Consider the following 25,170-nt stretch of genomic DNA (forward strand, 5'->3'; position numbering starts at 1 on the left):
TGTTGTATGGCATTAAAGCTCGTTTGGAGGTTTGTTAACAGTGTCCAAAGAAAGGCCAGATGTATACAGAATGGTGTCGTCTGCGTAGAGGTGGATGAGAGAATCACCAGCAGCAAGAGCGACATCATTGAAATATACAGAGAAAAGAGTTGGCTCGAGAATTGAACCCTGTGGCACCCCCATAGAGACTGCCAGAGGTCTGGACAACAGGCCCTCTGATTTGACACACTGAACTCTATCTGAGAAGTAGTTGGTGAACCAGGTGAGTCAGGCATTTGAGAAACCAAGGCTGTTGAGTCTGTCGAGAAGAATGCGGTGATTGACAGAGTCGAAAGCCTTGGCCAGGTCGATGAAGACGGCTGTGGCGGTTATGATATCGTTTAGAACCTTGAGCATGGCTGAGGTCCACCCATGACCAGCTCGGAAACCAGATTGCATAGTAGAGAAGGTACGGTGGGTTTCGAAATGTTCGGTGATCTGTTTGTTAACTTGGCTTTCGAAGACTTTAGAAAGGCAGGGCAGGATGGATATTGGTCTGTATCAGTTTGGGTCTAGAGTGTCTTCCCCCTTTGAAGAGGGGGATGACCGCGGCAGCTTTCCAGTCTTTAGGGATCTCAGACGATACAAAAGAGAGGTTGAACAAGCTAGTAACTTGATTCCAGTCAGTTGAGAAGGGCCGATATATTATCACTTCCATATCATACTTTCCATTAGTAAGTCATTTCTAACTAAAATGTGGTTTCATTTAAAAGCAGATCACATACTTGGATAAGTTTCTGAGAAAACCGAAACCTTAACACAGAAATGTCCCTGTTTAGTGTGCTCTACTCTCTTCATTGTAAACTCAAAACTGCTGCACTTGCTGACAGGGGAGAAGTAAAGAAGTCATTGTACAGTAATTCAGCTTTTTGTATTTTTGTTACTGTATCTGATGTTCATTGTTGATTGGTGGCAGAAGTTGCCCGAAAGCACCTTTTTGAACAATGTAAATATACTCATTTTGGGTTGGATCTGGAATGTTGCATTTAGAGGCACATCTCACAGTGTTGGAGTTGCGGGTTAACGCAAGTAAACACCATTTTTTGGCTTTTTCTTTGCCAAACAGTTTACCCACCTTTTGCAGAAGAATGCATTGAAAGTATAGGAAGAGTTGCTTTTTTCACCATGACCGGCGATCAGAGTTTAGCCACCTATTTGGTTTTACCACTACATCACTGAGTGGCATATGAAAATGTATAGGGTTAATTTTGAACACGACTTCATTTTGAGCCCCTGTCTAAAAATAGTGGTCCCTGTACAGCATACATGAAGAGAGGACCCTCGCTGAGTTACTCATTGAAACTAAACTCATTTCTAAACTGATTTGTGCTAAATTAGCAAAAGCGTGTGTGTTTGTGAAATTCCCCACCCAAATACTGTACTTATCAACCTGGAAATCAGTGTCATGTGTGGGTGACTAAAAGATCATGTAGCAAGATAAGTGGGTTGTTGTTAGAAACTGCTGGTCTTTCTTGAGAACAGGATATCGTAACCTTCTGAGGAGTTATAACAGCTCACTTTGAAGTGTACACCATAATGTCAATGCTTTTAAGAGAGCATAGTAATCTTCACATATCTTATTGATGATGGAACCTGTGATGGAACTTATGAAATCTTCCTAATGACTGTAGTTAGTTAGTAATTTCCTTCTTTTCCAATTGTGGAGAGAGTATGATTAAACTATAAACCCAATGTGTGATTCAAAATGGAGGGAACATGGTAAGACAATAAGATTCCAAAATACATTTCCTTCTCTGGCTAATGAGGAAAGTGAGTGAGGAAAATGTGAGGTCTTATGTTGTGCATATGAGGTTTTACTGATCATCTTTAGGAGATTACTGTAAAATCAACACTCAAAACTCAGGCTATTAATACAACTAAAAAGAGGCCTGAATAGTATACAATATTTTTCAATCTTACAGTTTATTTAGCAAATGTACTAAACTCTAAGTATTGTTGGATTTTGTACATAAAATTAGAAAGCAAAAATAAGTTGTTCATATATGTGTCTACATAGAAGAGAACTAAGACAAAACTGTGAAATAAATTAACAGTGCATTTGGAAAGTATTCAGACCCCTTGACTTTTTCCACATTTTGTTAAGTTACAGCTTTATTTTAAAATTGCTTAAATAGTTTCCCCCCCTCAATCTACACACAATACCCCATAATGACAAAGTAAAAACAGGTTTTTAGAAATGTTTCCATATTTATAAATATAAAAATAAATGAAATCACAATTACATAAGTATTCAGACCCTTTACTCAGTACTTTGTTGAAGAACCTTTGGCAGCGATTACAGCCTTGATTCTTCTCGGGTATGACGCCACAAGCTTGGCACACCTGTATCAGCTGTTTTCAGATTTATCCAGAGATGTTCGATCTGGGGTCTGGGGTCTGGCTGGGCCACTCAAGGACATTCAGAAGCTTGTCCCGAAGCCACTCCTGCCTTTGTCTTGGATGGGTGCTTAGAGTTGTTGTCCTGTTTGAAGGTGAACCGTCGCCGCAGTCTGAGGACCTGACTAGTCTCCCAGTCCCTGCCGCTGAAAAACTTCCCCACAGCATGATGCTGTCACCACCATGTTTCACTGTAGGGATGGTGCCAGATTTCCTCCAGGCGTGACGCTTGGCATTCAGGCCAAAGAGTTCAATCTAGGTTTCATCAGACCAGAGAATCTTGTTTCTCATGGTCGGAGAGTCCTTTAGGTGGCTTTTGGCAAACTCCAAGCCGGCTGTCATGTGCCTTTTACTGAGGAGTGGTTCCATCTGGCCACTCTACCAGACACCTGATTGGTGGAGTCCTGTAGAGATGGTTGTCCTTCTGGAAGGTTCTCCCATCTCCACAGAGGAACTCTGGAGCTCTGTCAGAGTGACCATTGGGTTCTTTGTCACCTCCCCAATCAAGGCCATTCTCCCCCGATTGCTCAGTTTGGCCAGGCGGTGGTTCCAAACTTCTTCCATTTAAGAATGATGGAGGCCACTGTATTCTTGGGGACCTTCAATGCTGCAGAAATGTTTTGGTACCCTTCCCCAGATCTGTGCCTCGACACAATCCTGTCTCGGAGCTCTACGAACAACTTCTTAAATCTCATGGCTTGGTTTTTGCTCTGACATGCCCCGTCAACTGTGGGACGTTATATAGACAGGTGTGTGCCTTTCCAAATCATGTCCATTCAAAGGAATTACCACAGGTGGACTCCAATAAAGTTGCAGGAAAATCTAAAGGATGATCAATGGAAACAGGATGCACCCGAGCTCGATTTCAAGTCTCATAGCAAAGGGTCTGAATGCTTATGTAAATAAGGTATTTCTGTTTTCTGTTTAAATACATTTGCAAATTTCAAAAACTCTGTTTTTGCTTTGTCATAATGGGGTATTGCGTGTAGATTGAGGATAAAAAAAAAAGAAATAAACTTTTAAAATAGGGCGTAACAAAATGTGGAAAAAGGGAAGGGGTCTGAATACTTTCCGAATGCACTGGATTTACCCCAGTGATCAAAATGGTCTGTCTTTTCAACCAAAAAGTATTGTGCTCATAGGGTGTTTGTTATTTCCTTTCAATTCATGTCCAATTAAGACCTATTAACAAGTAGAGGGGAGTTCCTAATCTCAACCAATCAATTACCTTAATTGATCAATCCAATAGAAGGTAGGAATGAAAACCCACCGACACTGGGTCCTCCAGGAATTGAATTTGACACCCCTGTCAGAACTGGTCCCTATCACTCATGCTGTATTTGGCATTATTCTCTTGGTTGACACTACACCCTAGTGGACAACATGATAGTACAAATGTCAAGAAGCAGGCCATTGAGCATTGCACCATAACACAATATTCAATATGACAAATAAATACATATCTCCCTTCACTTCCTCAGAAAGGGGGGAATCACAGGTAAATGGAAAAATAACATGATCATAGTGCATGCTGTAAATGATAGTAATGGATTCAATAAATTAATCAAATAAATACATCTACATGGATTAAATAAAAAACCAAATCTAAACGATATCATTGAGTTGTTATGATCATTACTAAGCACCAAAGGAGGTACATTACAACAAGCCATTGCAGGATCTTTGCCTCAGCAGGATCTTAATTGGACATGAATTGACAGGAAATAACAAACAGCATGTGAACACAATACTTTTTGGATGAAAAGACAGTCAAAAAACAATATAAAATATATCTTCCAACCGGTTTTGACCACTGGGGTAAATACAGTGCATTCAGAAAGTATTCAGACCCCTTACCCTTTTCCACATTTTGTTATGTTACAGCCCTATTCTAAAATGGATTAAAAAGAATATGCCATGCTGATCCTCAACATGTGGGACCCCCAGGGGAGGGAACACTCCCTGTTCACCCATGACTGCAAGGCCACGCACGACTCCAACACCACCATTAAGGTTTGCCGACGACACAACAGTGGTAGGCCTGATCACCGACAACGATGAGACAACCTATAGGGAGGAGGTCAGAAACCTGGCAGTGTGGTGCCAGAATATCATCCTCTCCCTCAACGTGATCAAGACACAGGAGATGATTGAAGGGGCTGTAGGGTCAATGGGGCTGTAGTGGAGCAGGTTGAGCACTTCAAGTTCCTTGGTGTCCACATCACCAACAATCTATCATGGTCCAAACACACCAAAACAGTTGTGAAGAGGGCAAGACAACGCCTATTCCCCGTTAGGAGACTGAAAAGATTTGGCATGGGTTTTCAGATCCTCAAAACTTTCTACAGCTGCACCATCGAGAGCATCCTGACTCGTTGCATCACCGCCTGTTATGGCAACTGCTCAGCCTCCGACCGCAAGGCACTACAGAGGGTGGTGCGTGCGGCCCAGTACATCACTGGGGCCAAGCTTCCTGCCATCCAGGACTTCTATACCAGGCGGTGTCAGAGGAAGGCCCTAAAAATGGGAAAAAAACTCCAGTCACTCTAGTCATAGACTGTTCTCTCTGCTACTTGCATGGCAAGTGATACCTGGAGTGCCAAGTCTAGGTCCAAAATGCTTCTTAACAGCTTCTACCCCCAAGCCATAAGACTCCTGAACAGCTAATCAAATGGCTACCTGGACTATTTGCATTGCACCCCTCCCCCACCCCCATATTTACGCTTCTGCTGCCCTCTGTTTATTATCCATGCATAGTCACTTTATCTCTACCTACATACAGTATTACCTCAATTGCCTCGACTCTGTACCGGTAGCCCCTGTATATAGCCTCGCTTCTGTTATTTTATTGTTGCTCCTTAATTGTTTATTTTTCAATTTCTCTTTTTTACTTCAGTTTATTTTATTACATACTTTCTTAACACTTATTTCTTAAAACTGCATTGTTGGTAAAGGCTTGTAAGTAAGCATTTCACTGTAAAGTCTACTATACCTGTGTATATTCGGGGCATGTGACAAATAAGATATGATTGTAATGTACTGTATATATAGAGTCTGTTTAGTGACAAGAGTAAGGGGTAGAATACATCTAAAACATAAATGGTACAATTTCCTGATCTTTCTAATATCTCTCAGAAATAGGAGCGATATTTCAGAACAAACTTCCTTCCAATTTTTGGGGGAGGGACTATCTGCTGTTCCATGTAGTGAATCTGTCATTCAATGCACTTGTATAGGCTAATACTGTAGCAGTAAGGCCAAAGAAAAATGTTCATCAAATATTTTTTTTTGTATTTTATTTTTTTATACTTCAAGGGGTCTTACAATTCCAAATCAAATAGCAAAATCATCCTTGGTATAACCTTTTTAAAACAATTCCATGTGTACTTTACAGTATGTTGACCCATTTCTGAAGGCTTTGGAGCTGGTTGCATCCATCTTTTGTAACGATTACAAATCATTATTGCGTAAACGAGCACCGGGACATCGCATATTACTCACTTCCTCAAATGAAACAGACCCGTTTTTCAGTTGTCTATCACTATTTCAAATGATTCCGGTGCCCAATTCTCCTAACCTCTGTGTGTGTTTGTGTGGTAGTAGTTAAGAGGCTAAGAGGCATGTCATTCATTACAGTATGCGAGTCAACATCTACAGATGATACAGTGCATTAGGGAAAGAAAACTCATCAGCTAACAACAATGTGATAAAAGAGCTCAGCATTGATAGAGATATCTGATTACGAACAAGCTAAAGGAAAATCACGTCCAACACAGGCCTGAGAGACTGGGGGGGTTATCCCACTACTGCCTGCCACCAATGTAGTGATTCAGTAGGAATAGCTGGGGTGATGTTGGAAGTCGTAACCCCATTGAAAGTGCATTTTGACCCTTAGCATAAAGGTGAGACGCTATGATGAAACTTGCTCTCATGTGGACTGCCACAGGAAAGGAAGACCCAGAGTTGCAAAATACCATCAAGCGCTATGATGAAACTTGGCTCTCATGAGGACCGCCACAGGAAAGGAAGACCCAGAGGTACCTCTGCTGCAGAGGATAAGTTCATTAGTGTTACCAACCTCAGAAATTGCAGCCCAAATAAATGCTTCAGAGTTCACGTAAGAGACACATCTCAACATCAACTGTTCAGAGGAGACTGCGTGAATCAGGCCATGGATGAATTGCTGCAAAGAAACCACCACTAAACGACAACAATAATAAGGCGAGACTTGCTTGGGCCAAGAAACATGAGCAATGGACATTAGACTGGTGGAAATCTGTCCTTTGGTCTGATGAATCCAAATGTTTGATTTTTGTTTCCATCCGCCGTGTCTTTGTGAGATGCAGAGTAGGTGAACGGATGATCTCTGCATGTGTGGTTGAACCACGTGAAGCATGGAGGAGGAGGTGTGATGGTGCTTTGCTGGTGACACTGTCAGTGATTTATTTAGAATTCAAGGCACACTTACATTTACATTACATTTACATTTAAGTCATTTAGCAGACGCTCTTATCCAGAGCGACTTACAAATTGGTGCATTCACCTTATGACATCCAGTGGAACAGTAGTGCATCTTAATCTTTTAAGGGGGGGGGGGGTGAGAGGGATTACTTTATCCTATCCTAGGTATTCCTTAAAGAGGTGGGGTTTCAGGTGTCTCCGGAAGGTGGTGATTGACTCCGCTGTCCTGGCGTCGTGAGGGAGTTTGTTCCACCATTGGGGGGCCAGAGCAGCGAACAGTTTTGACTGGGGGAACTGTACTTCCTCAGTGGTAGGGAGGCGAGCAGGCCAGAGGTGGATGAACGCAGTGCCCTTGTTTGGGTGTAGGGCCTGATCAGAGCCTGGAGGTACTGAGGTGCCGTTCCCCTCACAGCTCCGTAGGCAAGCACCATGGTCTTGTAGCGGATGCGAGCTTCAACTGGAAGCCAGTGGAGAGAGCGGAGGAGCGGGGTGACGTGAGAGAACTTGGGAAGGTTGAACACCAGACGGGCTGCGGCGTTCTGGATGAGTTGTAGGGGTTTAATGGCACAGGCAGGGAGCCCAGCCAACAGCGAGTTGCAGTAATCCAGACGGGAGATGACAAGTGCCTGGATTAGGACCTGCGCCGCTTCCTGTGTGAGGCAGGGTCGTACTCTGCGGATGTTGTAGAGCATGAACCTACAGGAACGGGCCACCGCCTTGATGTTAGTTGAGAACGACAGGGTGTTGTCCAGGATCACGCCAAGGTTCTTAGCGCTCTGGGAGGAGGACACAGTGGAGTTGTCAACCGTGATGGCGAGATCATGGAACGGGCAGACCTTCCCCGAGAGGAAGAGCAGCTCCGTCTTGCCGAGGTTCAGCTTGAGGTGGTGATCCGTCATCCACACTGATATGTCTGCCAGACATGCAGAGATGCGATTCGCCACCTGGTCATCAGAAGGGGGAAAGGAGAAGATTAATTGTGTGTCGTCTGCATAGCAATGATAGGAGAGACCATGTGAGGTTATGACAGAGCCAAGTGACTTGGTGTATAGCGAGAATAGGAGAGGGCCTTAACCAGCATGGCTACCACAGCATTCTGCAGAGATACCCCAATCCCATCTGGTTTGCGCTTAGTGGGACTATAATTTGTTTTTCAACAGGACAATGACCCAACACACCTCCAGGCTGTGCTATTTGACCAAGAAGGAGAGTAATGGAGTGCTGCATCAGATGACCTGACCTCCACAATCACCTAACCTCAACCCAATTGAGATGGTTTGGGATTGTAACGAGTGCGATGAGAGTCGGGAAGAAAGTACAGGGAGTGAGTGTTTTAATAAATAAACAAAACAATAAACACGAAACACAAACAACGCATCGACATGAAACAGAGTCAAAAACACCTGAGGAAAGAACCAAGGGTAGTGATAGATATTGGGAAGATAATCCAGGAGGTGATGGAGTCCGGGTGAGTGACATAAGGTGCTGGTGTGCTTGACGATGGTGAGAGGTGTGCGGGATAATCAGTAGCCTGATGACCTAGAGGCCAGAGAGGGAGTATACGTGACAGGGATGAGTTGGACCGTAGAGTGAAGGATAAGCAGACAAGTGCTCAGCATATGTGGGATCTCCTTCAAGACTGTTGGAAAATCATTCCAGGTGAAGCTGGTTGATAGAATGCCAAGAGTGTGCAAGAGTGTGCAAAGCTGACAAGGCAAAGGGTGGCTACTTTGAAGAATCCAAAAATATATATTTTATAATATATATATAAAATATATTTTGATTTGTTCAACACTTTTTTGGTTACTACATGATCCCATATTTGTTATTTCATAGCTGTGATGCCTTCACTGTTATTCTACAATGTAGAAAATAGTACCAATAAAGAAAAACCCTTGAATGAGTATGTGTGTCCTTCTGACTGGTACTGTATATTCCCTGTGAAAGCAAAGAATGTGGATTTATGTGGATTTGAGCAAACAGCTAACAGAACTTAACCCAGCCAAATCAAACTCTGAAATGACTAACTAGCTCCCTTTTTATTTGCTTTAGCTGTTTTGCATTGACATTTATATCCATATTAATGCTGCATGATTTTGCCTGATCAGAAAAATGACTAGCTGACCGTTGACACTGCTAACTCTCTATTAGCAAGGGGAGATCGAATTCGTATTTTGCGACATTGTTTGCCGAGGTCAGAGTGGCAAACAGCAAGGTTCATAAAAACCTTAGCTGTTGCAAACTAAATGCTAGCTAGATGCAAGAGGAAATAATGTGTTTAATAAAATAATACACTCTTAAATTAACAAAGGGGTTATTTATCCATTTATTAATGAGGTAAAGTTGATTATTGAAATCAAATATATGAAGGCAGTCATATTATAAACTATATGCTGGATAGATAGTGTTATTAGAATATGAGCAACATTTGTAAGCTAGCTAGCTAGACAGGACTACTTTAACCACACATTTCTTTCAGAGTTTCTCTCGTAACCCCATTTTCAAATCAGGCCGCGACCCCCAGTTTTGGAAATGCAGTTTTGGTGTCAAACTTCTGATGTAAACACAATAACACTAGAGCTGACATTAACATAAGACACTGGAGACACACTGGTGCAGGGATCTTGATGGAAAAGCACCACTATGCAAAAAAAGTTTCCATGCTAAAATGTGGTTGGAAATTCAGATCAAAATGATCTGGGTGTCAACAGGAGCAAAACGCACACAATTCTCTCTCATCGTATTGAGTGTTCCACACATGGTACCAATGTAATATGATGAGTGTGGATGTCAGTAGTGGTGCGTGGGTAAAAATCACTGGGGAAGCCAAGCCCCACCCCTGCAAAAAAAAGCCATATTAGAACCTGTGTTGTGATGATTGCGTTGTTTGCTCTATAACCTGTTCGTTCATATGCCTTGCGACCGTGATATAGCCTGTCGGCCTAAACGCCGAGACAATAAAGAGACACAGTGGCAGAATAAATTCAACCACACCTTTGTTTCATCACAAAACTGGAGAGCAACATCTGTCTGGTGGAGTCCACAAAGCATATTGCAGGTAACAAACAGTTACATGACCTACAGCACGGTCAAGCAAGTGAATGTTTCTGACATTTACGGACCATTAAGCTATTGATTTAGAACCACAGAGACTTACCGCAAGTGGCAAAGAAAACAGGAGCTGCCTCCACTATTCCAGCGCCATTTCAACATCATCAAATCACCTCTGCTTAGTCTAATACAGTGACAACTAAAAGATATCAAAAACAATTTAGTCCAATCAACTTAAGCTAAATACGATGTGGCTGGTCATGGTTTGGATTTCTGTGTGTGCAAGTAGAAAAACATGTTGATTCCCCCTACTAAACTAAACGCCAATGCCGCCATCCTCTCATGTTGATTCCCCCTACTAAACTAAACGCCAATGCCGCCATCCTCTCATGTTGACTCCCCCTACTAAACTAAACGCCAATGCCGCCATCCTCTCATGTTGACTCACCCTACTAAACTAAACGCCAATGCCGCCATCCTCTCATGTTGACTCCCCCTACTAAACTAAACGCCAATGCCGCCATCCTCTCATGTTGACTCCCCCTACTAAACTAAACGCCAATGCCGCCATCCTCTCATGTTGACTCCCCCTACTAAACTAAACGCCAATGCCGCCATCCTCTCATGTTGACTCCCCCTACTAAACTAAACGCCAATGCCGCCATCCTCTCATGTTGACTCCCCCTACTAAACTAAACGCCAATGCCGCCATCCTCTCATGTTGACGAAACGTCTATCATTCCGTCATAGTACACGCTTCAATTTTTTGTTGTCCTAGGCTACCTGGCTAAAATGCTTGCTTGCTTGCTAGCCAAACTACCAATAATGGATAACTTTAGCTAGTTAACATTAGCCTTCTACAGCTAGCTACCTCTCAAGCCAGGGGCACAACAAAAGGGCCAATTTAAGCAAGCTAGCTAGACAACAGGACAATGAGATGCAACAATTCAAGTTTTTATGTTAATGAGGTATGCTCTCAATGGGATTTGATAGGAATGCAAGCTGGCTTCCCATGGTATTTTTTGGGGGAGGGCCAGTTTAGCTCAACGCTGATTGGCTAATTTTGTAAACTTTGTTTTATCAAGGGAGGCCAAATGCTTGCTGGCTTCCCTTGCTTTCAATGCTACGGGCAGCAACAATGTCATACTCGTTTGGACCAGACCGCATCAGATAGATGGCCTACACGTCCAGAGACAGAGGGGCGTTGTTTCGCTCGCTTGGGTTTTTTCTCATGTGAGATACAGTCTGCCTCTTGCGAATTGAAGGGAAATGATGACACAGAGAGACGAAAGATTAATTATTTCGTTTTTTTTATTAGTAGTTTTTTGGGGGAAACTATGAATACACCCCACTGGTGCATGTCAGTCTGTCTGTTAGAATTCATACTACAAGATTGACGGCGCACAGCGGATCTTTTGGTCGGCAGAGTTATGAAATGAGACCAACTCCAGGCGCTTTTTGCTACAAACAGCATTTCACGCAGCCAAGGATGAAACGGTTGTGTCCGTGTTGTAGCCTTGGAACTTCCACTGAATGGAACTTTTCAACGGTCTTCGTGCAACACGATGCATTCAAACCGCAATATGACTTAAACGGTGTACAGGTAGACATTACTCTGGGTTAACATTTTAACCAATAATACGCGGTGACTTATATTGATCAACCTAAACTGGCGTGATGGGTGTTAGTGGACTCTGACATTATGGAAGCGCAACACTTGGAGACTTTTGGAAGCGACAGCGGGAGCCAGTCCTCTTCAGGCTCCGAAACCTTGTCAGAGGGAGAAGGTATAGATATCTGTTTAGAAGAAGTGCACCAATATTACGAGTATTTCAACAATCAACACACTTCAGACTTCGTCACTCTAAAAACAGAAGGGAAGGAAGAAAAGAGTGTGGCAGACGAGGCGGTGGAACCGGGGAATAAAGAACATGGGGAAGGAGGCGACGACAAAATGGTAATTGACCCATTAAACGTTAGTAATAATGTCTTTGGGTGGAGTGGCTTGAATGGCAAGTGTGTGTGTGTGCGCCCTCGCAAAGGTGACAACCATCATGCCTTGTTGTGTATGTGTGCGCACTGCTTGTGAGAAATAAGAAATTGTTACTTTATTTCAGCTAAAGTATTATTCAGAGTATAATATTTTAGCTGAATAAAAACGTATTACCCCCCGAGCTTTACAGTTTTGTCAGTTGAAATATTTTTTGGATTAGAGAATCCCCAGCAATAATAGTGACACAGTAAACTGACCGGTTCATATGGTTAGCTGTCAGGGGGATATTGGAATTCCCCAAGTCAATTTGTGAGGGCAAGTCTCTAGCCTGTTGCTCGAGTCCTATGTGATAACATAAGCTTCATGTAATGTTTTATTAACACACTTCGAAGCATGCCTATTGACTTGATTGGTGTATGTGTTTTTGGCTTGACTCAAGCTTTGGAAAGATTTGAACATACAGTTGAAGTCGGAAGTTTACATACACTTAGGTTGGAGTCATTAAAACTCGTTTTTCAACCACTCCACAAATGTCTTGTTAAAACAAACTATAGTTTTGGCAAGTCTGTTAAGACATCTACTTTGTGCATGATGTGTAATTTTTCCAACAATTGTTTACAGACAGATTATTTCACTGTATCACAATTCCAGTGGGTCAGAAGTTTACATACACTGAGTTGACTGTGCATTTTAAATGGCTTGGAAAATTCCAGGAAATTATGTCATGGTTTAGAATCTTCTGATAGGCTAATTGACATAATTTGAGTCAATTGGAGGTGTACCTGTGGATATATTTCAAGGCCTAAGTATCTATAGCCACAGTAAAACGAGTCCCAGAAGCTCGTACCGTACATAACCTGAAAGGCCGCTCAGAAAGGAAGAAGCCACTGCTCAAAAAACGCAATAATAAAAGCCAGACTACGGTTTGCAACTGCACATGGGGACAAAGATTGTACTTTTTGGAGAAATGTCCTCTGGTCCGATGAAACAAAAATAGAACTGTTTGACCCGCAAAACACCAGTCTCAATGTCAACAGGGAAGAGACGACTCCGGGATGCTGGCCTTCTAGGCAGAGTTGCAAAGAAAAAGCCATATCGCAGACTGGCAAATAAAATATTATAATGGGCAAAACATAGACACTGGACTGAGGAACTTTGCCTAGAAGTCCAGCATCCCAGAGTCGCCTCGTCACTGACGTTGAGACCGGTGTTTTGCGGGTAGTATTTAGTTGAGAACTTGAGGCATCTTTCTCAAACTAGACACACTAATGTACTTATCCTCTTGCTCAGTTGTGCACAGGGGCCTCCCCCTCTTTCTATTCGGGTTAGAGCCAGTTTGCGCTGTTCTGTGAAGGGAGTAGTACACAGCTTTGTACGAGATCTTCAGTTTCTTGGCAACTTTTCACATGGAATAGCCTTCAATCAGGACAACAGTTTTCAGCTATGCTAACATAATTGCAAGAGGGTTTTCTAATGCTCAATTAGCATTTTAAAATAATAAACTTGGATTAGCTAACACAACGTGCCATTGGAACACAGGAGTGATGGAGTGATGTTTACTGAGAATGTTCCTCTGGAAGCCTAAGTAGATATTCCAAAATATCAGCCGTTTCCAGCTACAATAGTCATTTACAACATTAACAGTGTCTTCACTGTATTTCTGATCAATTTGATGTTATTTAATGGAGAAAAAAAGTAAATTTCTTTCAAAAACAAGGGCATTTCTAAGTGACCCTGAACTTTTGAACTGTGGTGTATGTATCCAGGCTTTGTTGAGAAGACTACTCTTCTGACTTAAAGTCTGGCACACCCAAATACCTCTCTGCCTTTGTCACCACAACCTCAATTTTCTGTTATAAATACTACAAATCCAATCTTACTGAAACATAGCATTTGTTGATCTATCCCTCTGTACTGGTACTGATCTACTACTCACACCACTCCTCTCCTTGAGCCATCTTCCTCTTTCTTCACTGCCTCAGCTTGCGACAACTTCTGCACTACTCTAACCCTGGAAACCTTAAACTGCCACTCTCGCACTGGACATTTCTGGTCCCCAGCCCCAATTAACACATACCACTACTTTCCCCAATGCTACACATTCCTTTGTCTCATGCACTTCTGCACACTTCTCACACCTAGGAACCTCCCTCCTACACATTCCTTTGTCTCATGCACTTCTGCACACTTCTCACACCTAGGAACCTCCCTCCTACACATTGCTGCCACATGCCCAAACGCTTGACGCGTGTAACAATGCAATGTATTCGGCACAGAAGCTCGCACCGGATACCTTCTATATGCTAACATCACCTTGTCGGGCAAAGACTCAATATCAGAACTCCAAAGGATAGACAACGACTCTTCTGTTTTACCACACACGCCACTCTGTCTGCGCCGCGCCGTCAGACGAGCGCCACAAACACCGGGTATCTTCCCCTTCAGTTGGTCAAACTTTCACATTTACCTCAGTAATTACTCCTCAATTGCGCCCTATCCTTGAGAGCAAGACAATTCACCCCTCTTGTCCCAGTTTGTTTAAGGCGGAGTGCCTGCTCCTTTTGACCAGCAGAAACGCAAACAATTATCACAAGACCACTTCTGGCTACCTTCACCGATTCCGCAGCACCCAACTCTGTTTTCACCCACCCTTATTCCACAAATGGATCAGCCAAAAGGCAAGGGTCCACTTTTTTCCATCCTGACCCTCTTTGTTAGCCCCAAGCTCAGAGAAATCCACCAAACCTACCAGCTCTGATACTTCGCCCTCATTCACTTCAATTTCTCCTCCTGTCTTAGATCTGGTGTACAGCTCACTCTGCTTACACTTTCTACCATTCTTCTTTAAAAAAATCATCTCCCTTTTTCCCCCAACATTTTTAACTGACTCAAGCCCTCTTTCTCTCTTTGACGCCATTTACCCGGCTGTCACAATCTCTGTACAATCAGCACAAACCCCTTTTGGGATGTATCGCTCAACAGTGCATCCCATTTGTAAAGCAGCTGCTTCGTCTTGATGTTCTTCTTTGTCTTCACTGGTTCTGATCAGCTCAATTGGTTTGGGTTTAACCTTGCTGATCTAGCCTGTGGGTGCCTTCATGATCTGCAACTTTTCAAACGATTATCTGAGTCACAATTTACCTTCATCATTCTCTTGTCTTCGACATTCCCACAGCTGTTAAGTTGTTGTGAACGTACCCCAGGCATCATCCAAGCTTTTTCTCTGGAGAAACTGGGTTGGCTCTACGAAACTACTGCTGAATTCCAAATCGAACCCTAGCCCGACCCGTGTCGTAGGTAGATCTGAAGAGACTGGATAGGTTCAAGCAATATGGAGACAATTCCATTTTAATTTATTATAAAATACTGTACATTTGATTGATTTGATTATGAAGGTGGACGTTGTCCCTAACCCCTGATTCAGGATTTATATTATTCACCTGCCTAATGTCTAAGGTTAATATTTGGGAGTAGGGTAATCTGATGCTAAATCTGTATTTAAAGGCGACTCCTATGCAGAGCTAATTGAACACGCCATGTCAGGTTACCACCATTGGGGACATGAGCCAGTGACACGGCCTGGCCTCTAATCTCTGACCTGCAACTTTAGCTATGTCATGCCATTTAGGGGCGTTAAATATGGAAAGGCTTCTGGGATGAGTGGCTTGTCTGTGACATCTCCTCCTCAGGCTGTGCTTGTATTTCAAATGGAACACACCCCATAGCTGATTTTATGCACATCTTTGTTTATGAACAACTGCCTGCCCACGTACGTACGTCATTTTAATTCTAAAAATGGGTACCATCTATCTGTGAGTGGAGTCTTAACTGGTAGTTGCATGTTTTTACAGTACCACAAAATCATCCTGAGTTTTTTTGGCCATTGGGGGGGGGGGTCTACTGCATGAAAAATGAAATGCTGCAAATTGGAATTGAACGCTGTGTTCATCAGTCCAGCTGCATCTTAGCAGTACTGTCTGTCTATACCTATCTCATGAAAGCTGGCTAGTTATGTATGTTTGCCATGTAAGGACAGGTCCTGGACAGGTCCTGGAGGCTACTATGTTGGAAAGAGCCCTTGTAAATTAAACAGTTATTTTTATTTGGAGACGGAAGTTTTGATTCTATGAAATATCGGCAAACTTGGAAAACATTGTTGCAGTTGCTCACACACAACTCAGAGTTTTGTCCAGAGTAATAAAACGGATGATCCTGTGCCCCTCTGCAATTTACACAGCAGATTATTTCAGTGTCCTAAAACGTAGCAATACATTTCCAACATCCTGGTGGGATGATTGACAAAAAGGATGTGGTTTTACCTTTTTGAGTTGTTCCATGTCATTTCAGCAAGCCATGACACCCACACCAGATGGTTTCTGTAGTTAGAAACAGGTAACACTGGCATTCCTGAAACATTATTTTGTTGAAATTACATTTTTATATCTGGGAAATTACGCTAATTGATTACGCACAAAATTGTCATTTTAATGTGAAAGATTCAGATAATATTCAATAAATGTAGTACCCAACATCAGATTTTCCTACTAAGGTGTGAGACATGAGGAATCCCCCCACCAAAAAAAGACACCCATGGACCCCTCACACCCTTCCCAATCACGCCGAACATCCAGTATACAGTATCAGTTGTCTGTTTTTCTGAGATCGGATTATATTTAAACAATATAATGTTTCAGGAAATGACAATCGTATCGAACTACAGAAACGATTTCAGAACTATCTGAGAAGGTGGGTGTTAATCTTCTTTCCTGTACTTTTTGGGGTGGAACAACCCTTTTGGATTTCAATACCAGACTAGAAGAGTTTTGTCAACTTGTGGTCCTTCCACAAGCCCAGGTCCCTGGAGTGTTACTTACTCCACCACTATGCCATGTGAAAATGTCCTCCTTTTGAACACTAGAGCTAAAACATTTCCCAGGTGTTTATAGAGTCATGTTTTTTCATGTCTGTGGGCTGATCAGGAATTCTGGGTTCCTTCTAGATCAGAACCGCTTGTTTGCTGCTCCTCAATATCCCTGTATGTTTGCATGATTTCCCTTGTGTTAGCGAAATGGGCTTATATGTTTATTCTTATTTTTTTACACCAATCACGTTGTGGTGCATTCTCCTTTTGTGAGTCTAATGAGCTGTGCAGCCCTACACACGAATCATCCCTCCAACTCACATCTCTTCTCCAATCTATAGCACTTCTCATGTGATGGTAATTTTCAAGCAATGAATTGATAGTAGGTCATTTCCATGTTGGTGCTCATGGATCCTTTTACATGTGAAATTCAATAGAGCATTTAAAATTGGGTGTCAAATGAAAGATAAGTCTATATTTTGGAGAAATTAAGGCATATATATATATATATATACAGTTGAAGTCAGATGTTTACATACACCTTAGCCAAAATACATTTAAACTCAGTTTTTCACAATTCCTGACCGTTAATCCTAGTAAAGTAAAGATTCCCTGTTTTAGGTCAGTTAGGATCACCGCTTTATTTTAAGAATGTGAAATGTCAGAATAATAGTAGAGTGATTTATTTCAGCTTTTGTTTTTTTCATCACATTCCCAGTGGGTCAGAAGTGTACTTATACTCAATTAGTATTTGGTAGCATTGCCTTTAAATTGTTTAACTTGGGTCAAACGTTGTGGGTAGCCTTCCACAAGCTTCCCACAATAAGTTGGGTGAATTTAGGCCCTTTCCTCCTGACAGAGCTGGTATAACTGAGTCAGGTTTGTAAGCATCCTTGCTTGTACACGCTTTTTCAGTTCTGCCCACAAATGTTCTATAGGATTGAGGTCAGGGCTTTGTGATGGCCACTCCAATACCTTGACTTTGTTGTCCTTAAGCCATTTTGCCACAACTTTGGAAGTATGCTTGGGTCATTGTCCATTTGGAAGACCCATTTGCGACCAAGCTTTAACTTCCTGACTGACGTCAAATCAAATTTTATTTGTCACACACACATGGTTAGCAGATGTTAATGAGAAGAGAGAAATGCTTGTGCTTCTACTTCCAACCATGCAGTAATATCTAACAAGTAATCTAACAATTTCACAACTACCTTATACACACAAGTTTAAAGGAATGATTTAAAAATATGTACATATAAATATATGGATGAGCGATGGCCGAACGGCATAGGCAAAATGCAGTAGATCGTATAGAGTACAGTATATACATATGAGTTGAGTAATGTAGGGTATGTAAACATTATAAAGTGGCATTGTTTGAAGTGACTAGTGATATATTTATTACATCCATTTTTTTATTATTGAAGTGGCTAGAGATTTGAGTCAGTATGTTGGCAGCAGCCACTCAATGTTAGTGGTGGCTGTTTAACAGTCTGATGGCCTTGAGATAGAAGCTGTTTTTCAGTCTCTCGGTCCCAGCTTTGATGCACCTGTACTGACCTCGCCTTCTGGATGATAGCGGGGTGACCAGGCAGTGGCTCGGGTAGTTGTTGTCTTTGATCTTTTTGTCCTACCTGTGACGTCGGGTGGTGTTGGTGTCCTGGAGGGTAGGCCGTTTGCCCCCGGTGATGCGTTGTGCAGACCTCACTACCCCCTGGAGAGCCTTACGGTTGTGGGCAGAGCAGTTGCCGTACCAGGCGTTGATACAGCCCGACAGGATGCTCTCGATTGTGCATCTATTAAAGTTTGAGTGTTTTTGGTGACAAGCTGAATTTCTTCAGCCTCCTGAGGTTGAAGAGGCACTGCTGTGCCTTCTTCACCATGCTGTCTGTGTGGGTGGACCATTTCCGTGTACGCCGAGGAACTTAACTTTCCACCTTCTCCACTGCTGTCCTGTCGATGTGGGTAGAGGGGTGCTCCCTCTGCTGTTTCCTGAAGTCCACGATCATCTCCTTTGTTTTGTTGACATTGAGTGTGAGGTTATTTACCTGACACCACACTCCGAGGGCCCTCCCCTCCTCCCAGTCGTCGTTGTTGGTAATCAAACCTACCATTGTAGTGTCTTCTGTAAACTTGATGATTTGAGTTGGAGGTGTGCATGGCCACGCAGTCATGGGTGAACAGGGAATAAAGGAGAGGGCTGAGAACGCACCCTTGTGGAGCCCCAGTGTTGCAGATCAGTGAGGTGGATATGTTGCTTCTACCCTCACCACCTGGGGGTGGCCCGTCAGTTAAACAGCGGGGTCGAGACCCAGGGTCTCGAGCTTAATGACGAGTTTGGAGGGTACTATGGTGTTAAATGCTGAGCTGTAGTCGATGAACAGCATTCTTACATGGGTATTCCTTTTGTCCAAATAGGTTAGGGCAGTGTGATTGCGATTGCGTCGTCTGTGGACCTATTGGGGCGGTAAGTAAATTGGAGTGGGTCTAGGGTGTCAGGTATGGTGAAGGTGATCTGGTCCTTGACTAGTCTCTCAAAGCACTTCATGATGACGAAAGTGAGTGCTACGGGGGCGATAGTCGTTTAGCTCAGTTAGCTTTCTTGGGAACAGTAACAATGATGGCCCTCTTGAAGCTTGTGGGAACAGCAGACTGAGATAAGGATTGATTATGTCCGTAAACACATCAGCCAGCTGGTCTGTGCATGCTCTGAGGACGCGGCTAGGGATGCCGTCTGGGCCAGCAGCCTTGCGAGGATTAGCATGTTTAAATGTTTTACTCATGTTGGCTGCAGTGAAGGAGAGCCCACAGGTTTTGGTAGCGGGCCATGTCGGTGGCACGGTATTGTCCTCAAAGCAAGCAAAGAAGTTTAGTTTGTCTGGGAGCAAGACATTGTGGTCCGCGACGGGGCTGGTTTTCTTTTTGTAGTCCGTGATTGACTGTAGACCCTGCCCACATACCTGTCGTGTCTGAGCCTTTGAATTGCGACTCTACTTTGTCTCTACGCTTAGCTTGTTTGATTGCATTGCGGAGGGAATACCTACACTGTTTGTATTCGGTTATGTTTCTGGTCACCTTGCCCTGATTAAAAGCAGTGGTTTGCGCTTTCAGTTCTGCACGAATGCTGCCATTAATTTACTGGTTGGGGAAGTTTTTAATTGTCGCTGTGGGTACAACATCACCGATGTACTTGCTAATAAACTCGCTCACCGAATCAACGTATTCTTCAATGTTATTGTCCGACGCTATGCGGAACATATCCCAGTCCATGTGATCGAAGCAATCTTGAAGCGTGAAATCCGAGTGGTCGAACCAACATTGAACAGACCTGAGCACGGGCGTTTCCTGTTTTAGTTTCTGTCTATAGGCTGGGAGCAACAAAATGGAGTCGTGGTCAGATTTTCCGAAAGTCTCATGGAACGTAGGCTTACATTGAACACCTCACATTGGCTGCTACTGTAGGCTGAATGATAGAACAGCTATTTCTATGTTAAAAATGTTATTGGATACATTTTATCCATTATTTTTGATGGTAGGCCACTCTGGTAAGTCTACATTATGATCAAATAGCCACAGTAGCCTACTTGGCCACTGTTACAACTCTAACTTTAATGCTCACTGGAAGTTGCACTGAATTTTCACAACGTTCAAGTTTGCGCTCAGCCGACCTAAACTTTGTTCAGTGATGAACAAAAACTATTTTGAGGGAACATTGTCATGATGAGATCCTCAGGCCCATTGTCGTGCCATTCATCCGGCGCCATCACCTCCATGTTTCAGCATGATATTGCACGGCCCCATGTCGCAAGGATCTGTACACAATTTCTGCAAGCTGAACATGTCCCAGTTCTTCCATGGCCTGAGTACTCACCAGACATGTCACCCGTTGAGCAGTTTGGGATGCTCTGGATCGACATGTACGACAGTGTGTTGCAGTTTGGGATGCTCTGGATCGACATGTACGACAGTGTGTTCCAGTTCTCGCCTATGGGGTGGCAGGTAGCCTAGTGGTTAGAGCATTGGGCCATTAACCTGAAAGGTTGCTAGATCGAATCCTGGAGCTGACAAGGTAAAAATCTGGTTCTTCCCCTGAACAAGGCAGTTAACCCACTGTTCCTAGGCCGTCATTGTAAAATAGTTCTTAATTGACTTGCCTAGTTAAATAATATTCAGCAACTTGCACTGCCATTAAAGAGGATTGGGTTCACATGCCACAGACCACGATCAACAGCCTGATCAACTCTGTGAAGGAGATGTCGCGCTGCATGAGGCAAATGGTGGTCACACCAGATACTGACTGCTTTTCTGATTCACACCCCAACTTTTAAAAATATTTTTTTATTTAAAGGTATCTGTATTCCCAGTCATGTGAAATCCCTTAGGTCCTGGAGACCTATATGTAACTCAGTAAAATCTTTGAAATTGTTGCATGTTGCGTTTTATTTTTTGTTCAGTGCATTATCAGAGAGAGTTGGACCATAGAATGCTCTGAAAAATTCAAATCACATTAGGTAAGACTACGTGATGAAATATAGTACAGTAATACAGTGTTATTGCGTCTTTATGGGTGAGACACGTTGGAGCAGTCGACTCTGGATTGCAAGTGGTTAGTGGTGTTTCTAAAGTCCTTGTTTTGTGTGGGCTGTGGGCTCTAGGTGTGTTTTCACTGTCTACTACAGTATAACACAGCAGTGGAATTTTAATCTGCTGCTGGAGTCTACCTGGATTTTGGTGCTTTTGAAGGATTAATGCCTTGTTATGTAACCACAGCTTGTTATTCACCTTCTATATGGAAAATATCTGCTCTAATTTTTTCACCTTGGCAGCTTATCAGCTTTTGAAAAATCTGTTCTCTTTCTCTTCATCATGCAGGGGGTGGCGTTGGATGGAAGAATATGATGTATAAAATCAAGATTTTAATGCCAAGATGACTTGTTGTCACCACATCCTATGGTTTCATTAACAGTCCATAATTGTAAATTATCACAACGGAAGTATTGTTTCATACCAAAGAAAGTTAATGATGCTCCTGGGGCAAAATATTGGGAAAACAAAAGTGCTATCTGAAGTTGCTGGTAATAGGCTATAGGAGGAGTCAGCGAACTTCGTGTTGAATGCCAATTTATCTCAGTTTCTACCAATCTGCGTGCCAGTTATGGTTTTCATATGCACATTTTCGTGGATCAGTTTAATTTATAATCACGTCTTTGTATCTCAATCCTTGTCAAGTGGTTAATCAAAATTCTATCCACATCTAAATAAAAATACAAACCTAAAAGGTTACTTCTATTGCCATTTCCAACTATGTAGAAATAGCCTACCTCAAGCCAACAAATAAAAACATTGCAGCCTGCAGGTAGAAAATATCCTGATTTTAAAAATGTATATCCTATCAATCACATTGGCTACTATGGCCTGTCTGTAATGAACTTGAAACATTGTATCAGCTATTAACTTGGGTCTGGCCTGAAGCACTTTGCAACATTGTATCAAATATTCTGGGCCCTCAGAGTTTTCCACCCAGTGACCTCGGGACAGACACAGCTGTAGGCTATTTGTGCTTTGGGATAACAAGTAATCAGGTAATCCTATTTTGTGACGTTTCCACTGGATCAGAGCTTGACATTTTCCCTTTCACGCCGAGTGGTTATCAAAAAGGAGAGGGCTGGAAAGATTTTTCAAATGCATTGAGGAATTGTCATTTCAATGGATGTAAAAACAGTCTTTGTTTGCTTGCTGTTTTGAGGTGAAAACATTTATTTTGAGAGGCCCAACAGCTCATTAGTGGTGGTGCATTAAGCCAATCAGAAATACAACACTGGACAAAAATATGAATGCAACATGTGTGTTGGTCCCATGTTTCATGAGCTGAAATAAAATGTTCCATGTGCACAGAAAGCGTATTTCTCTAAAATGTTGAGCACAAATTTGTTTACATCCCTATTAGTGAGCATTTCTACTTTGCCAAGATAATCTATCCACCTGACACGTGTGGCGTATCAAGAAGCTGATTAAACAGCATGGTCGTTACACAGGTGCTTCTTGTGCTGGGGACAATAAAAGGCCACACTAAAATGTGCAGTTGTCGTCACACAACAATACCACAGATGTCTCACGTTTTGAGTGAGGGTGCAATTGGTATGCTGACTGCAGGAATGTCCACCAGAGCTGTTGGCAGATCATTTAATGTTCATTTCTCTATCGTAAGCCGCCTCACCTTGTTTTTAGAGAATTTGTCAGTACGTCCAACCTGCCTCACTTTCCAAATGCATGCATAGATATATATATACATACATACATACATACATACATACATACATATACAGTGGGGCAAAAAAAGTATTTAGTCAGCCACCAATTGTTCAAGTTCTCCCACTTAAAAAGAGGCCTGTAAATTTCATCTTTGGTAGTACACTTCAACTATGACAGACAAAATGAGAAAAAAAATCCAGAAAATCACATTGTAGGGGATGACACGGGATGCACGGGATGACAACTAAATTAACCTCTCTGGGAAAATGTCAGGGAAAATGCAGAGGGCCAAATTCAAAGAAATTACTATAAAAATCTAACTTTCATTAAATCACACATGCAAGATAGCAAATTAAAGCTACACTTGTTGTGAATATAGCCAACATGTCAGATTTCAAAAAGGCTTTTCGGCGAAAGCAAACAATGCTATTATCTGAGGATAGCACCTCCGTAAACAAAGAGAAACCATATTTCAACCCTGCAGGCACGACACAAAACGCAGAAATAAAGATATAATTCATGCCTTACCTTTTCTTTTGTTGGCACTCCAATATGTCCCATAAACATCACAAATGGTCCTTTTGTTTGATTAATTCTGTCGATATATATCCAAAATTTTAATTTATTTGCCGCGTTTGATCCAGAAAAACACCGGTTCCAACTTGCTCAACGTGACTACAAAACATCTCAAAAGTTACCGGTAGACTTTGCCAAAACATTTCAAACTACTTTTGTAATACAACTTTAGGTATTTTTTAACGTGAATAATCGATAAAATTGAAGACTGGAGGATCTGTGTTCAATACAGGAAGAAAACAAACTGAAGCATGCTTTCTGGTCACGCGCCTCTATCTAACAGTACACTTCAAGTAACCCTCGTTCAAGATGGCCGTACTTCGTCATTACACAAAGATTAACCTCAACCAATTTCTAAAGACTGTTGACATCCAGTGGAAGCGATAGGAACTGCAAGAAGGTCCCTTAGAAATCTGGATTCCCAATGAAAACCCATTGAAAAGATTGACCTCAAAACAAAAACAAAATCTGAATGTTTTGTCCTCTGGGTTTTGCCTGCTAAATACGTTCTGTTATACTCAGAGACATAATTCAAACAGTTTTAGACACTTCAGAGTGTTTTCTATCCCAATCTATTAATAATATGCATATCTTATCTTCTGGGGATGAGTAGCAGGCAGTTGTATTCAGACGTGAAAATACTGCCTCCTGTCACAAAAAAATCCAACTGATGACATTGCACACAAGCACGAGCTGGCAAAAATGTACTATTTTTTTTACTGATGTCACATAGACACTTATATTCATTACTATGCCATTATTGCTTTTGTGCTGAGTTTCACTATCAAGGCCACTTGGCGATTTATAGTGTTGTTACTGATGTTTTCATAATTTGACAGCGTCTTCTGACCATGCTTATTGGTGTTTTTTTGTTGTTGTTATAAACCTAAGCTGTTACCATGTTCCAACGTATATGCTTTGTTTCATAGTCGTAACATATAAACAAATGAAAATGCAATGTTATTTGAAATAAAATACAAATCATATTCCGTTACCCAAAGCCTTATGAAATATATTAAAAACACTGTTAGAATGTTGCATTCAGAATTACTGCTCATTAGGATATTGACCTCATTCCATCAGTAGAGGATGCCTGGTTAATCTGTTTAGGATAGGGGGCGTTTGGCTGAATAGCGTGCCCAGAGTAAACTGCCTGCTACTCAGTCCCAGTTGCTAATATATGCATATTATTAGTAGATTTGGATAGAAAACACACACGTTTCTAAAACTGTTTGAATGATGTCTGTGCGTATAACAGAACTCATATGGTAGGCGAAAACCTGAGAAAAATCCAACCAAGAAGTGGGAAATCTGAGATTTGTAGTTTTTCAACGTTTGGCCTATCAAAAAACCGTGTCTATGGGGTGAAATTGCACTTCCTAAGGCTTCCACTAGATGTCAGTCTTTAGAACCTTGTTTGATGCTTCCACTGTAAAGGAGGGGCTCATAAGGGCTCTTTGAGTCAGTGGTCTGGCAGAGTGCCACAAGCTCGTGACGCTTGTTTACGTGAGAGTTAGCTCGTGTTCCATTGCATTTCTGA

General features: G+C 42.2%; 1 pseudogene; it reads left to right on the forward strand.

Moving 5' to 3' along the window:
* Positions 1–11,226: 11,226 nt before the first annotated feature.
* LOC115147158 (microtubule-associated serine/threonine-protein kinase 1-like) overlaps positions 11,227–25,170 on the forward strand; it is a 166,558-nt pseudogene continuing 152,614 nt past the window's right edge.

This window comes from Oncorhynchus nerka, linkage group LG19 (assembly GCF_034236695.1).
Source record: "Oncorhynchus nerka isolate Pitt River linkage group LG19, Oner_Uvic_2.0, whole genome shotgun sequence".
Classification (NCBI taxonomy): Eukaryota; Metazoa; Chordata; class Actinopteri; order Salmoniformes; family Salmonidae; genus Oncorhynchus; species Oncorhynchus nerka.